The sequence below is a fragment of the Cynocephalus volans genome, chromosome 11 (assembly GCF_027409185.1).
Source record: "Cynocephalus volans isolate mCynVol1 chromosome 11, mCynVol1.pri, whole genome shotgun sequence".
NCBI lineage: Eukaryota > Metazoa > Chordata > Mammalia > Dermoptera > Cynocephalidae > Cynocephalus > Cynocephalus volans.
The window spans coordinates 92,568,855-92,582,596 of NC_084470.1; the positions used below are offsets into that span (position 1 = coordinate 92,568,855).

The 13,742-nt window shown below is 52.3% G+C and overlaps 1 protein-coding gene across 15 annotated transcripts in view; it reads right to left on the reverse strand.

Moving 5' to 3' along the window:
- ATP2B2 (ATPase plasma membrane Ca2+ transporting 2) overlaps positions 1-13,742 on the reverse strand; it is a 114,992-nt gene that overhangs the window by 100,298 nt on the left and 952 nt on the right. The window lies entirely within an intron of this gene.

Here is a 13,742-nt window from a genome sequence, read left to right on the forward strand (position 1 = left end):
GGAGTCTGTGTTCTCTCAGGGGACCTCTAAGAATGGACTTTCAGGCAGTGTGACAGGTGGTGGGCAGGAGGTTTAGCTCACTTACTACCCCCCCGAAGGTGGAGGGGAGCTGGGGGGTGGGGTGAGGAGCTGGGGGTGGATATGGCTGCTCTGAGCCCCTGCACCTCTGCTGGCTGGGTCCTTTGGTCCACTGTTCTCAGGATTTAAGCCCTGTATACTTTTTAAAGACTCTGGGACTTCAAGTAATTATGAATTAAAAACAACAACAACAACAACAAGATATCATAGAAGAAAAAATACAACTTAGAGAAATTATCAAGAAGAGAAACAAAAGCATGTATTGAGTTTTGGCCAACCAGTGGCATTCCTCTTTTCTTTTGGGAGATTAGGTCTCCCCCACTGGGAAGAGTCTTGGTGGCTGTCAATCAAGATGTCCCCATTTTCCTGGCCTGAGGGTGGGTATGTGACCAACCTAGGCCAATCACCTGCCAGAGATGCTCTCTCCTGGAATGTGAAGTCTGATTTGCTGGAGCCAGCTCACACCTGCTTGTGAGAGCTGATTGCTAAATTTTCAGGTATTTTGTGAGCTCGTTGTTAATTATAGTCATCATTAGAATCCAATGATATAAACTTCCAATTATATACATTATATTTTAAAAGGCAATGAATACCCCAGACTCGTCACTTCCTGATTATTTTACTACATTCCACTATTACCTATTCTCTTGGATAGCCTGTTGTATCTGCATGGCAGAAATACTGTATAATGGCATGCTCCAGTGCATCTCTTCCCAACTCTGTGTTTAACGATGTTATGTTGGTAACACGGTGGTAGTATTTACACCACAGAAATCAGCACACACTATAAACGAGGACCCAGAGAGGTGGATGTTAAACATTTACAAGCACAGCACTGCTTGGAATCCTTAGTGATAGATATAAGACCCCAAAACAGCTGGAAACATCAAGGTCCAGGGTTCATTCCCTGTACTGGCCAGCTGCCAAAAAGACCCTCAACAAAACAAAACAAACAAGTACACAAAAAAACAGTTGGAGTGGATTTTTTCCAACCCCCAATTCCCCTGCCACCAATGTCTGCATGTCCCAATTTCCATCTGGAAACTGATCTAGTTTTTCTAGACTTTTCTCCAGCTTGGGGAAACCACTCCATCCTGACCTCAGATCTTCATGATGCTGCCGGTTGCCTTCTGTTGCTTACAACCAGTGGGCCTTGGCTGACCCGCCTTAGAATGACATCACCACAAGGGCAGAAAGAGAAGCAGAAAAAAACCCATCGCCCCTAATCTCACCCTGCAGCCCCAGCATGGGGCATGATTCAGATATTTCCTGCCGGCCTCTTTCCCTTGCACTGTTTTTAAGGTGTCGTTGCCGTCGTTGGAATGTACAATGCCATCCCCACTTTTTTGACATTACATCATTTCACAAGCCTCACCAAATGGCTTCATGTTCTCTATAACAACCACCTTCCGTAATGTTCCATAGGCACATGAAGAAGCTGAAACAAGCTTTATCGCTCTCCTAGTGCTGGGCATTTAGGAATTACTTGTTACTTTTTACCATTCGCTCCCTCCCCTTAATATCATGCAGGAATGTGGTTAGAAATCTGGAACCGTGGGTCGGGAGACCTGCGTCCTCATTTGGTTTTGTGCCAGGTGGCTGTGTGAGCGTGGGCAAGACCCTTCCCTCTCTGGGCCGCAGCTTCTTAACCTATATGATGTCCGTGATGATGATGATGTGATGAGAGTAATAATAGTAATGGCAGTTTCCATTTCCGGTGGGCTTCCTGCACTGTGCTAAGTGCGTGACGACTCGCTCTAGCTCATTTATTCTTGTAACAGCCCAGCAATAAGGACTATTTTGCAGATGAGTAAACAGGTTCTGAGAAGCGATGTCATTTGCTTGGCACCACACAGCTAGTAAGTGGCCAAGCTGGGAATGAGACCCGGGACACCTGCCTCTGCACTCTTACGCTGCTCTCAGGGACGTACACGCCCATACAGTGGTGAGCTCGTCTGTCCTCACCACAGTCCTCACATGGTCCTGTTCATGCCCCCATTTCACAGGAGAGAAAACTGAGGCTCTGAGTACAGAAATGGTTTTTCCACATGAGAGTGTTCTGAGCTGATCGTGTCCCCCCAAACCCATACCTTGAAGTTCTAACCTCCAATACCTCAGAATGTGACTATATTTGGGGACAGGGTCATTGCAGAGGTAGGTAGTTACTAAGTTAAAATGAGGCCACCAGGGTGGGCCCTTATCCATGATATGACTGGTGTCCTTGTACAAAGAGAACATTTGGGCACAGAGACAGACATGCATAGATGGAAGACAACGTGATGAGACACAGGGAGAAGATGCCATCAATGAGCCAAAGGGAGGGGCCTGGAACAGACCCTTCCACACGGCACTCAGCAAAGCCAGCCTGCTGTCTCAGTCTGTGTGGCTGCTATAGCAGAAATACCATGGACGGGGGGCTTATAAACAACACAAATGGTTTCTCACAGTTCTGGAGGCTGGGGAGTCCTAGATCAAAGTGCCAGCAGATCTGGTGTCTGGTGAGGACCCGCTTCCTGGCTCACAGGCTGTCTTTTTGCTGTGACCTCACGTAGTGGAACAAGCAAGGGAGCTCTCTGGGGCCTCTTTTATAAGGACACTAATCCCATTCATGAGGCTTTGCCCTCATGATCTAATCACCTCCCAAAGACCCCCCCCCCAATACCATCACACTGGGCATTCAGATTTAACATGTAAATTTTGGGGGGACACAAACATTCAGTCTATAGCACCCGTTGATGGCAGACATAGCACCCTTAACAAACTAACACAGAGAGGAGGAAGGGACAGTGTGACTGAGCTGAGGGCTTGGGAGGAGCCAGGAGGCTGCAAGGGAGACAAGGGAGGAAGGGCCTCTGCCCCTTCACCAAGTTCAGGGATGACTCGGGGCCCCGCCTGGGCTTGGGCCCTCACCCACTGTGCACTGGGTCAGTCCTTCCCTTCTGGGCCTCAGTCTCCCGTGTGCCCCTGGGATTGCTGGATGGGATTGTCCCTGAGGGAACTTCCATACCTGTGGTCCCATGGGTCCACACGTCCCTCGGGCTCTCACCCCAACTGCTTTGATCCAACTGCCCTAAAGTGTGGAGAGGAAGCCCCGGGGACTGCTCTGTTCTGCTGTTCAGTCCAGCAGACATTTCCCGTGGGCTATCCAACTGCCTGCCCTCCCCCGTGAAGGCCGTTTATCCTTCCTTGTCCTATTTCCTGGCACCACCAAGTCTAACAGATGCTGATCCAGTGTTGGATACCCTGATCTCACCATTCCTGCATACGACACTTTCCTTCTACCTCTCCGACTTTCCCTGCCGCCTGCTCCCCACCCTCGACCAGCGCCCCAGCTGAGTCCATCCTTGTGCATTTACAGTGTGTTCTCTGTAGGGGCACTGTTCTAGGTGCTAGGACAGAGTAGTGAAGGAGAAACCCAGATCTCTGCTCTCTTGTGTCTGGCCTCCCTCGATGTGGGTTGGGACTTGTTAGCAGACACAAGACTTCTCCACTGACATCTTTGTCACTAGATGTTCCACCTCTAAGCCCAGCCTCTCTCAGGGTTCCAGGCCTGCCATGCTATCCCCGAGGCCCTGAGGATGCACGAGGCCCAGTGCAAACCTTTCACCTCACCTCCAACCCTGCTTCTCCCCTTGTTGGCTCTGTCTCCACTACAAGCCACCAGTTGCTGTCTTGAAAACCGAGTCTACGTTGACACCTCTCTTCCTTGACCACTAATCACAGGCTGACTCCTGCTGCTTCGAGCTCCCTCCTCCTTGTCACACAGGCCCTGTCACCTCTCTTCTGCCCTATCTCCTCTCTTTCAGATGCCTGACCTTCCCTTCCTTCTGGCTTTATCCCCTGGAGTGTCTCCCCCTTCCAAATCAAACTCATGACAGCTGTCTCAGCAACACCGCTCCTCTGCTCAAGAACCTTCGGGGGCTCCCTCCTGCCTCTTAATTTAAGCCCAGACTTTTTGGCTCAACATTCACATCTCTTCATAGAGGTTCCTCGTGTGGGCTTTGGAATCACCTGCCTGGATTTGAATACATTACTCTACTCATTAGCTGTGTGACCTCAGGCAAGTGATTTAACTTCTCTGTGCCTCAGTTTCCTCATTTGTAAAAATGGGGATAATACTAGCACTTGCCTCATAGGGTTGTTGGGAGGATTAAATGAGGTGATGATGTATGCAAAGTTCTTAGAACAGTGTCTGAAATGTTCATAATGCTCAATCACTCTTAATTATTATTCTTGTCACTGTCTGCCCCAAGCCCCAGCCAGACAGAATGATCTGCTCTTTCTTCCACATAGCTTCTTCCTTGCCTCTGTGCCTTTGTGCATACTGTTTATTCCCCACTGAAAACCCTTCTCTGTCCTTCAACATTTTTGTTTAAATACTGCCTCCTCCATGCAGCCCCCTGGATGTTCCAGCCAGAAGTGTTGGCTCTCACCTCTCAATTTCATGACTTCTTGTCCAAAGCTGTCTCACAGAAAAAGCAGACTCTCCTCAGCCAGAAATTGTCTCTGGGGTCATTTTCTGGGACCACAGAGATTTCCAGGGGGCTCTCTCCCTTTGGGGCACGGGCTGATGCTGGCAGGTGGGTACTGAGGAGCCATTGCTGAGGCACTAATTTCCACTGACTATAAATAACTCTGGGTCTGAAACCACAGCAGGGGCATGGCTTGCACCAGGAGGAGTAAGATAATCGTTGTGGGGAGGGGGGGCCCGTATAAATAACTTACCCGCCCTGTCTGGGCCTCTCGGGTGACAGGCAGGCGTGGAGGGAGAGGATGCTTCTGCTCCCTCAAGCTGAACCTGGGCCTTTGTGGGACCCAGGATGAGTGGATGACTGAAGTCACACTGACAGTAGAGATGGTGTGGGCTGCAGTTGCTGACCACCATTTCTTACCCCTTAGCCCATTGGACAGATGAGGAAACTGAGACTCGGAGAAGCAATCGAAAAGGGGTCCAGGCCCTTGGGTTTCTGGGAGCCAGAGAACTGTTGCCAGGGAACGCCCACGTGCAGTCAGTTGCTGAGCCTGGCTGCTGGGAGCTATGTGGGCAGGATCCTGGAGCTGTCTTGTAGGGAAGGGTCAAGGGCACTGCCCTGGCCTGGGCCATCCTGGGCCCTTAGCCGCACCCCGAGGTTACGAGGTCCCAGACATTCAAGAGAAGAGAGGCCCAGGTCTGGCTGTGAGTCAGCTGCCCCTTGGCCAGGGTGGCCTCTGTACTGCTGGGGGCACTAAGGCAGTGAGCATCACACTTCTGGAATGTCTTAGCCTGGAGGGGCCTCAGAGACTACCAGACACATCCTCTCTATCTTCCAGATGGCTAGACGGAGGCACAGAAACCAGGAGTGGAGGGAGGGAGCTTGGAGAGGGTCTCAGTCAATAAGGGCCAAAGTCAGGTGGTCCTGCCTCTTCCCAGCCAGCCCACGCACAGGTGGGTGGACTGTGCGCCCTTCTTCTGCACGGTCACACATATCCCCCTGGGGGCCCAGCACAGGAGGCCAGACGATGGCCGGGTGGATTGGCCCTGAGACAGACCCCCTCTTAGGCCCCCGTGGGTCGGCCACACTGTGCGCGTGTTCTCTCACTTAATACGTGGCTAGTAGGGCCCTGCGAGCTGGGTATTACCTGCTCCATTGCCCAGATGTAAGAACTGAGGCACTGAGAACTTTCGTGACCTGGGCCTCAAACCAGGCTTTTAGGTACTCTAGTTAGCACTTTTCTCCAGTATCAGAGGTTTTCAATTTTTTTCTTTTCCAACTTTTTGTTAAAACAAAAACAAAAACAAAAAACTTAACAGATGCTTTACCAAGCAAAACAGATAAGAAAGGATTGGCCCTGTCCATGGTGGGTTGGGAAACCCAGAGCCCCACCCATTCAGCATCCCCCTGTCCCCTGGGGAACCTCTTCTGGAACCTCAGGGCACTAGGGAAACCAGTATGAGAACCATTTTCCCAAACCTCAGTTTCCCCACACTCAGTGCGTTCTTTGGCTTGCCCAGCTCCTGGAGAGGGCTCTACTCAGGGCCTGTACTTATGGGGCTGCAGGCCCTGGAGTCCTGGGCTCTGGGCACAGTGAATCCCTCCCTTCCCCCTGTGGAGGTCCCGTCCTCACCTCAGGGCCTTTGCTTATGTGGTCCCCCCATTAAGAGTGTGCTTTCCTCCCCATCTCCGTACATTCACCCCCTCCCTGTCCTTCTAGTCCTTGCTTAGAGGAGGCCTCTCCTGATTTTGTCCCCAGTCAGGCAGGGACCACCTCCTCCTCTGACTGTCAGCACATTCCCTCTTGTGGGAGTTGTTTTTGTCAACAGCAGCAGCAGATTGAGGAGGTTTTGCAGGCACGTGGGGAGCCAGACCGTGGGAGTACCAATCCTGGCTGGGCCTCTTATTAGGGGTGGTGCTCTGAACCTCGACTTCCCGACCTGTGAGCTGGGATAATAATTCCTGCTTTACAGGGGAGATGTGATGACTACATGAGACAGTGCCGTGAAGCCTCAGCAGTAAGCCTGGCACACTGAAAGTGCTCAGTATGTGTTCACTAGTAACTAGTATCATAGCCAGGCTGGGGGAGTCTTCAGGGCTGGGGTGGTTTACAATCCACCTCTGCACCCTTCTCTCCTGGGAATTTCTAGGAGCTCTCAGGGGGCTGGTAGGGGCTCCCCCCTCTTCCCCTCTGGCTTGACTGAGGTCCTCGTCCCCTGCACCTGGCTGCCATCTTTCCTGCCTGCTCCCCTCTGCCTCTGTGCACTTGGGGTTGTTTCTTGTGTAACATTCCCCACCCCCTTGGACCAAGAGGGGATGTCCTTGAAGTCTGCCCCTATCCGCACCTCCTCCCGTCCCTTGTGTAGCCATATCACACAGACACTGCTCCTGAGGGAGCACACAGAAGCAACTCTGTGTCTCTTCCCAGAAGAGCACATGTGGCCCAAGCCTGCACATAGTGGGTGCACAACATATATTGTTCAACAAATAAATGTTTTATTTTTCTCCATCGCTGCTTGGCATCAGAGAAACAGGGGAAGCAATGGGACATTCACTGACTTGCCATTTCTACCAGTTCTGGGAGGTGGGCGTTATCATCACATCATTTACAGGTCATTTACAGGTGGGGAAACTGAGGCTCAGAGGGAGTGAGCGACTTGCTCAAGGACCTAGATGGTGGAACTGGGACTCAAATTCAATGTTCTCCTCATTCCTTCTCTTTTCTGAAAAAATGGCAGCAGTTAATGCCTATTTTTCTGCAGAACAATGATTGCTTCCTAGGAAGAATCAGGCCCCCCTTGTTCTCCAAGGCTCTGCTTCCTGCTCAAGCAGCTACTGTGAGGATCACAGGATCCCAGTGATGTACTGGAAGGGTCTGGCCCCAATAAGTTTGCACACAGTAAATGACAGCCACCGGGTAGTTTTGGGACCTGGGCTTTTTGCACGGTAGGTCTGCCTAGAGCAAGGCCCACCTGAAATGCTCCCCCCACTACCATCTCCCCACTACACCTTCAGGTGCGCAAAGTGGCTGCCGGGCAAAGCAGCATCGCGCACGGGATGTGTAGTCTCCCTAGTTCTGCTGAACTCACCCGGAAGCCCTTTGGTCAGCGGAAGGTGGGCCCTGTCTCTAACTGTTCTGTGTTCTCCCCAGAGAACTGTTTGCCCAGCAGGGACTGTGCTGCCCCAGCCTGGGACAATCGATAGCATGCATCCATTGACATGTGGGTTTATTTTATTGATGATTCAGGAAGATGTGTGGCAGCATTCTGGAAAGCATCACCACGTGATTCATCAGAGCCTCACATCAAACTGTGCTTTGAAGGGATTTTTCCAGGGTAGTGGTGGTGGAGAGGGGTAGAAGCATTGCAAATCAGAACGGGGCCGACCTTCCCTTTAAACCAGAGACTCACACGTACTGCTCAAGCCAATCGATCTGCCTAGACAAGCTGCCTTTCTCTTCTCCACTGATTAAAACCCAACTCGTCCCTTAAAGTCACATAGGGAATTCCCGGCAGAAAGTAATTACAGCCAACGCCGATACAGCACCTACCATGTGCCAGGCACTAAACGCTCTACGCATTTTACTTTAATCCGCACAGCAACCCTGCGAAAGAGGCACCACTGTCATCCCACGTTACAGATGAGGAAACTGAGGCACAGAGAGATTAGATCACGGGTCCAACATTCCACATCTGGATAAGAGTTGGCTTCCTCACCACTGTGACACTAGGCATAGACCTATTGACATGGACGGCCCCAGCTTGTGCCCACTTCCCTGCTGCTTGGCTGGTGAGATCTACAGTCATGCTACATCTGGTGCTCCTGAATCCTGCCTTCACTGCTCAGCTGTCTCCTTGATTCTATCTTTTCTCCCCGTCCAGGCCAAGCACTCCGCAAGAGCACGGAACAGGTCTGCTCTTCCTCCCTGGCACACAGTGGGGGCCTTCTACGTACAAGGCTCACGGCATCTGTGGTGTACACCTCCATCCCCCATCCCTTTCCCAATCTCCATGTGGTCTAGGCGGGTTGACCCACCCGCTCTGGGGTGAGCATGTGACCGGGTCTAGTCTATCAGCTTATTCCATCCCCCAGCTGCAGAGAATGGTTCAGGAGTGGCCATGTGACTCCAGGTGGCCCAATGAGAGTCTATTCTGGGATTTAAGGGGAGGACTATGCGGAAAGAGGTGACTTTGGCTGCTGGGGTGGCTGGATTAGGAGGCTGATGGCCTGAAGCTGCTGGGGCCCCCACATGGTGAGCGCCTGCCTGAGAATGCAGCCAACACCGAGGATGGTGGAGCTGAAAGATAGCAGGAGAGGGATGGGCAAAGTCCTCCTGACAGCATTTGAGGCCCTGGATCCAGCTATGCCTAAGGCTAGACTATCCCTGGACTTTTCAGTTGTACAAGCCAGAAAATTCCTTTTTTTGCATAAGCCAGTTTGAGATGGGTTTCTATCAAATAGAATCCTAGTAGATGGAAATATTCAGTAAATATAGTAAGTTGACTCTTTTGTAGAAAACTTTCAAAGCACTTTCAACTCACTGTCTACAATAGCAGACAGCAAAAGTAGCACCATTCCCATTTCACAGATAAGAAAACTGAAGTTGCAAGGGTCTCTATCTTGCCTGAGGCCGCGAACTTACTCAGTGACAGAGGTGAGGCTGGAACCCTTCCCCAGTCTTTGTGCCTCTCCTCCTCCACCCCTGCATTATTTGCAGGCAGCTACATTTCCTCAGTCTCTTAAATACTTTGATGAGTTTTTCTCCTCCAGGTCTTATACTTAACAGTATCCTGGGCCTTAAAATGAAGCACGGGCCACTTCCCACGGAGACCTTGGTGGGGGTGGTAGTGGCATTCTCGCCTGTCTCTGGCCAGTCACCAAATTCCCCATGTGGATGCTGTCTCTGAGCCCCCGGCCTCACCCTGCTGGGATACTGCTGAGTCTGTGGCTGCTTTAGTTTCCCCAACGACCCCTCAGGGGCCAGCAGTCCTTGGGGAGACAGAGCCCACGGAGAACCAGAGTGTCACGAAGACAGCAGAAGACCACCAACTTGCTGCCCCGACACCCAGAGGGCGGTGACTCCGTGGCTGGTGTGGGCCCTGCCCTGTCCGAGGGCGCTCTTGTTCAATGTTGTGTTTACGTGCAACACAAAGCATCTGCCTTCTGCTATCATCTGCTCTCTTGTCCTCCCTCAGCCCCTCGATCTCCCCCACCTGGGCAGGCGGTGGGATTCATGCAAAATTAACCAGAGGTTCCGTTTCACAACACTCGGCAGTATCCAGTTCCCCCACCCCTGCTGCTGCCTGTCTTCCTCACCCAGCACCCCCCATGAATCACGCAGTGAGGTGCACACTCAACCTGTCTGCGTCGCCCTTTCTGACAGCCTGAGGAGCGGGTGTCAGGAAGTGAAGGACGAGGACTGTGCATGCCACACTGGGCTTGGAGAATTGGAGCCAACTGTTCCGTGGGTGACGTAGGGTGTCCCGTGTCCTGTCCCCCAGGCCTGTAGCCTTCTGTCCCATGCAGAGGCAGCACTATGGCAAGCCCAGCCTGTTCTTTCTCTCTCCCTTCCTTCTTTCCTTTCCTCTTTTGAGCCCCCAGGTGGAGAATGACACATAGCTCCTGCCTCTGGGCCTCGTGGGTCACATTAACCTTCTTTCCTGGGGATGGGGCATATTGTTTCTTAAATGAAACACTTGGGTATAATAACAACAATGATTGTGGAGTATCGCTGTGAAGTGTCTAGGGTCTGCCTCATGCTATGCCTTATCTAACTTAATCCTCACAGTACCCCTGCCACCCCCATTTCACAGGTAAGTTCACTGAGGCTCAGAGAGGTTAAATTTAACTCTCCCAGTGTCCCTTGAAAGGAAAGCCACTCAAGATCCAAACCCAGGTCATGGGACTCTACTGTCCGAGGCTGGAAGGATGTGGAAGGAAAGGGAACAGTAGAAGTTGAGAAGGGAAGGGAGTTATCCAGACGGGACAGCACCAGCAGCGGCGAGGAGAGGAACGGAGCTCTGGCAGGGCAGAGGCTGCCCTGGCCTCACAGGGAGCAGTTTACCCAGCAGGGTGTCCCCAAAGTCGGGCCTCCATGTGGAAAATCCAGCACCAATGGGTGTGGGAGCTGCCCTGGCAGCAGGCAGTGCCCCTGGTGGGACTGGATTTCCTATGGCTTCGAACCCCATCTGTCACTTGCAGAGATCTTTTCTCCTAAAATTAGCTGGCCGTGAGCAGGAAGGGTAATTGAAGCGTGGCCTGGAGCGTTTCCTGCAGTGTGACTCAGAAGCCGGCTCCCTGCTCGCATCAGCAGATAAGGGGCAATGAGTGTCAGGAATGGCCAATCTGAGTCCCTGTCTGGAGCTGGCACAGCCCAGACCATGTGGCTTTTACACTGGGGGCTGAGACTGGGGGACAAGCCTTTCTCTAAACCGAAAGAGGGTCAAACAGAGCAGGACAAATACTGAACATGAGAGAGTGTAAAGAAAGTGTCCTGGGGGCCCCTCCCTACTCTGGGCTCATCCGACAGTGGACACTTCAGAGGACTGTTCCCAGGTGGACATGCTTAGCTCAGGGCTGGGGCACAGCTGGGTGTGGTGCCACATGGGGCTATGTTCACAGCCCACTCTGACACAAACAGTGGTGGTGACATGGAGCCCTCATGCCTCTCATCTGTAAAATGGGATAACAACACCTGCTTCCAGGAACACATGTAATAAGAGATGCAGAACATCCTTGTCAAAGGTGGTGCATGATGTGGGGACACTGGCCAGTGATCTCAAAGAGTTAACAGTTCTGGAGAATGTGACTCTTTCTTCCTGAGTAATGATGCTCATAAAAACAAGAGCTGACATTTAGGGAACACTCAGATGCAGAACACTTGGCTTAACCTCATCCAATTCCCAACCCATTTTACTGATGGGGAAACGGAGGTGTTTGGTCTAAGGCTGAGCCCTAGCACACAGAACCACCATGTGTCAGGAGCTATTCTAAGCTACTTCTCTTTGTCCTCACTACAACCCTGTGTGGCAGTCAATTGGTATTATCCCCAATTTACAGATGAAGACATGGAGACACAGAGAGGTTGAGGAACTTGCCCAAAGTCCCCCAGCTGGTAGGTGGTAGAGCTGGAATTTGAACCCAGGTCACCCAAGGCTAGGGACTATAGCATTACGCTCTTCTACCCCTCCCCAAATCCTTTCCCCTCCCACCTCCCCCAGCACCTTGGGAGATCCTTCTAGGGACCAGTGCGGCAGGAGCACCAGTGAATCCTACCATGGGCTTTCCTCCTCATCCGAGATCTTTTCCATCAGAGATCTCCTTTGGTCCTCAAGCAAAATTAGGAAACCCAGGCCCAGAAAGGTTAGACAGAAGGCCCGAAGGTACACAGCTGGCCGGTGGCGGAGCCACAGTCAGAGGGGCCACTATCCTTTCCATTTACAGAGGGGAAGACTGAGTCCTTTGTTTTCACATGGTGCCTCACTTCTTGCAGCACACCAGCATTCTGTGGAATTCCGTCTAAGAAATGCTGCTGTAGGTCACGCTACATGTTTTCTCTTCTCTTTCCTCCGCAGCTGAGTTCAGACACCTCCTTCTCCAGGAAGCCTTCCCTGACCTTCACTGCCCACTTACCTCACCACTCCCCTGAGTCCTAGGGCCCTTGCTCTACTCAGTCTCGATTATCTGCTCTTTGGGTGGCTCCGCTGTCTGACAACTGCTCCCTGTGGGCTGGGGACTCAGTGGTCACGTCTCAGGGTTTTACTGGGCAGTTATTCAGCCCCTCTTTGTGCCAGGCACCCAGCTGGGCACTGGATTTACAGCGAAAGCAGACAGGGTTCCTGCCCTCAGGTACACAATGGGCTTCCCCCAGCAGTACAGAGCAGGGACCCAATGACCGACCTGAGACTGACCCTGGATGGTACTGGAGCGTGGCCACGCGCTGCTCAATTTCCCAGTGCCTAGAGAGCCTTTCCAGTGAAGGGGAGTGTGGGTTTCTTAACCTGGGGCCCACAACCTGGCTTTGAGGGGGACTGGAAACCCACTGACGGTGCAAGCCTCATCTCTCGCATGTGGGTGGCTGTTTTTCTAGGGAGAGGGGCCATGGCTTCCTTCAGGTTCTCCCTGGGGACTGGAGTCAGAGACAGGTACGAATTCCTGCCTCAAGGGACTCTTCTGGTCCCCAATCAACAGGCGAAGACCACTCGAGCAACCCCGCCTCCTAGCAGGCCAGTGTGCCAATCTCATGGTGGAGGTGAGCACGGCCCATTCTGCCAGGGACTGGTGACCACACGAGGCTGGGACCCAGAAGCCCCCAAGCACAGCCCGTGCCCATCTTATGGCCACATGTGGCTTTTCTGAAGCTCCGAGCTAGCATTATACTGTGAAGAAAGATTGCTTCCTCTATTCACACCCTCTTGCCGAATCAAAAAGAACAGCACCAAGAAAGAAAAGGTGTTTCTAAACTTCTGCCCTGGCTTGGTCCGTGGGCAAAGTATCAGTGAGAGCAGTCAATATGGGAAAGAGACCTGTCTTAGCTTTTCCTCTTGACCCAAGAGAGCAGACAACAAGGGACAAAGACCCCCAGGAAACCCCGGGTGCAGTGGGGTGTAGGCACCTGTGACTGCCCGGCGGGCCTGGCTGAGCGGCAAGGTCCACAAAGCAGCCTCTGCAGGAAATGCATTTAGGGCTAGTGTCCAGCAGTGCCCAGGGCACAGGGACTGGACGCAGGAGACAGATTTCTGCGTCCACATGCTGCCTGCCTCCGAGGTTGTGGTCTATACCTGGGGGAGGGACTGGCATCCACTTAGAATAATCATGGCTGCCACTTACCAAGCACCAACTGTATGCCCAGACCTGCACTAGGCACTGTGGGGTAGGTGTTGGCCAATTTTCCAGAGGAAGAAACTGAGGCTCAGGGCAGCCTCTGCATGAAGTTGCAGGTCTGGGGGCGTGTCAGGGCAGAGCCTCACACCCATGCCTTTTGGGTTTACATAGGGAACTCTTCTCCACATGGTGAGGGGAAGGCAACTTGCGGCAGGTACCCAAACTCTGAGCTCTGGTGCCTAAGCTGGGCTGATTTCCCTCCTCTCTGCCTTGTGGCAAATGACCTAGCTTTGGTTCCCTCCAGAAAAACCTCCAGCTGCTAAAACCCTCTCTCTCTGGAGATCCCAGGCCTGCTCCTTTTGGCAATTG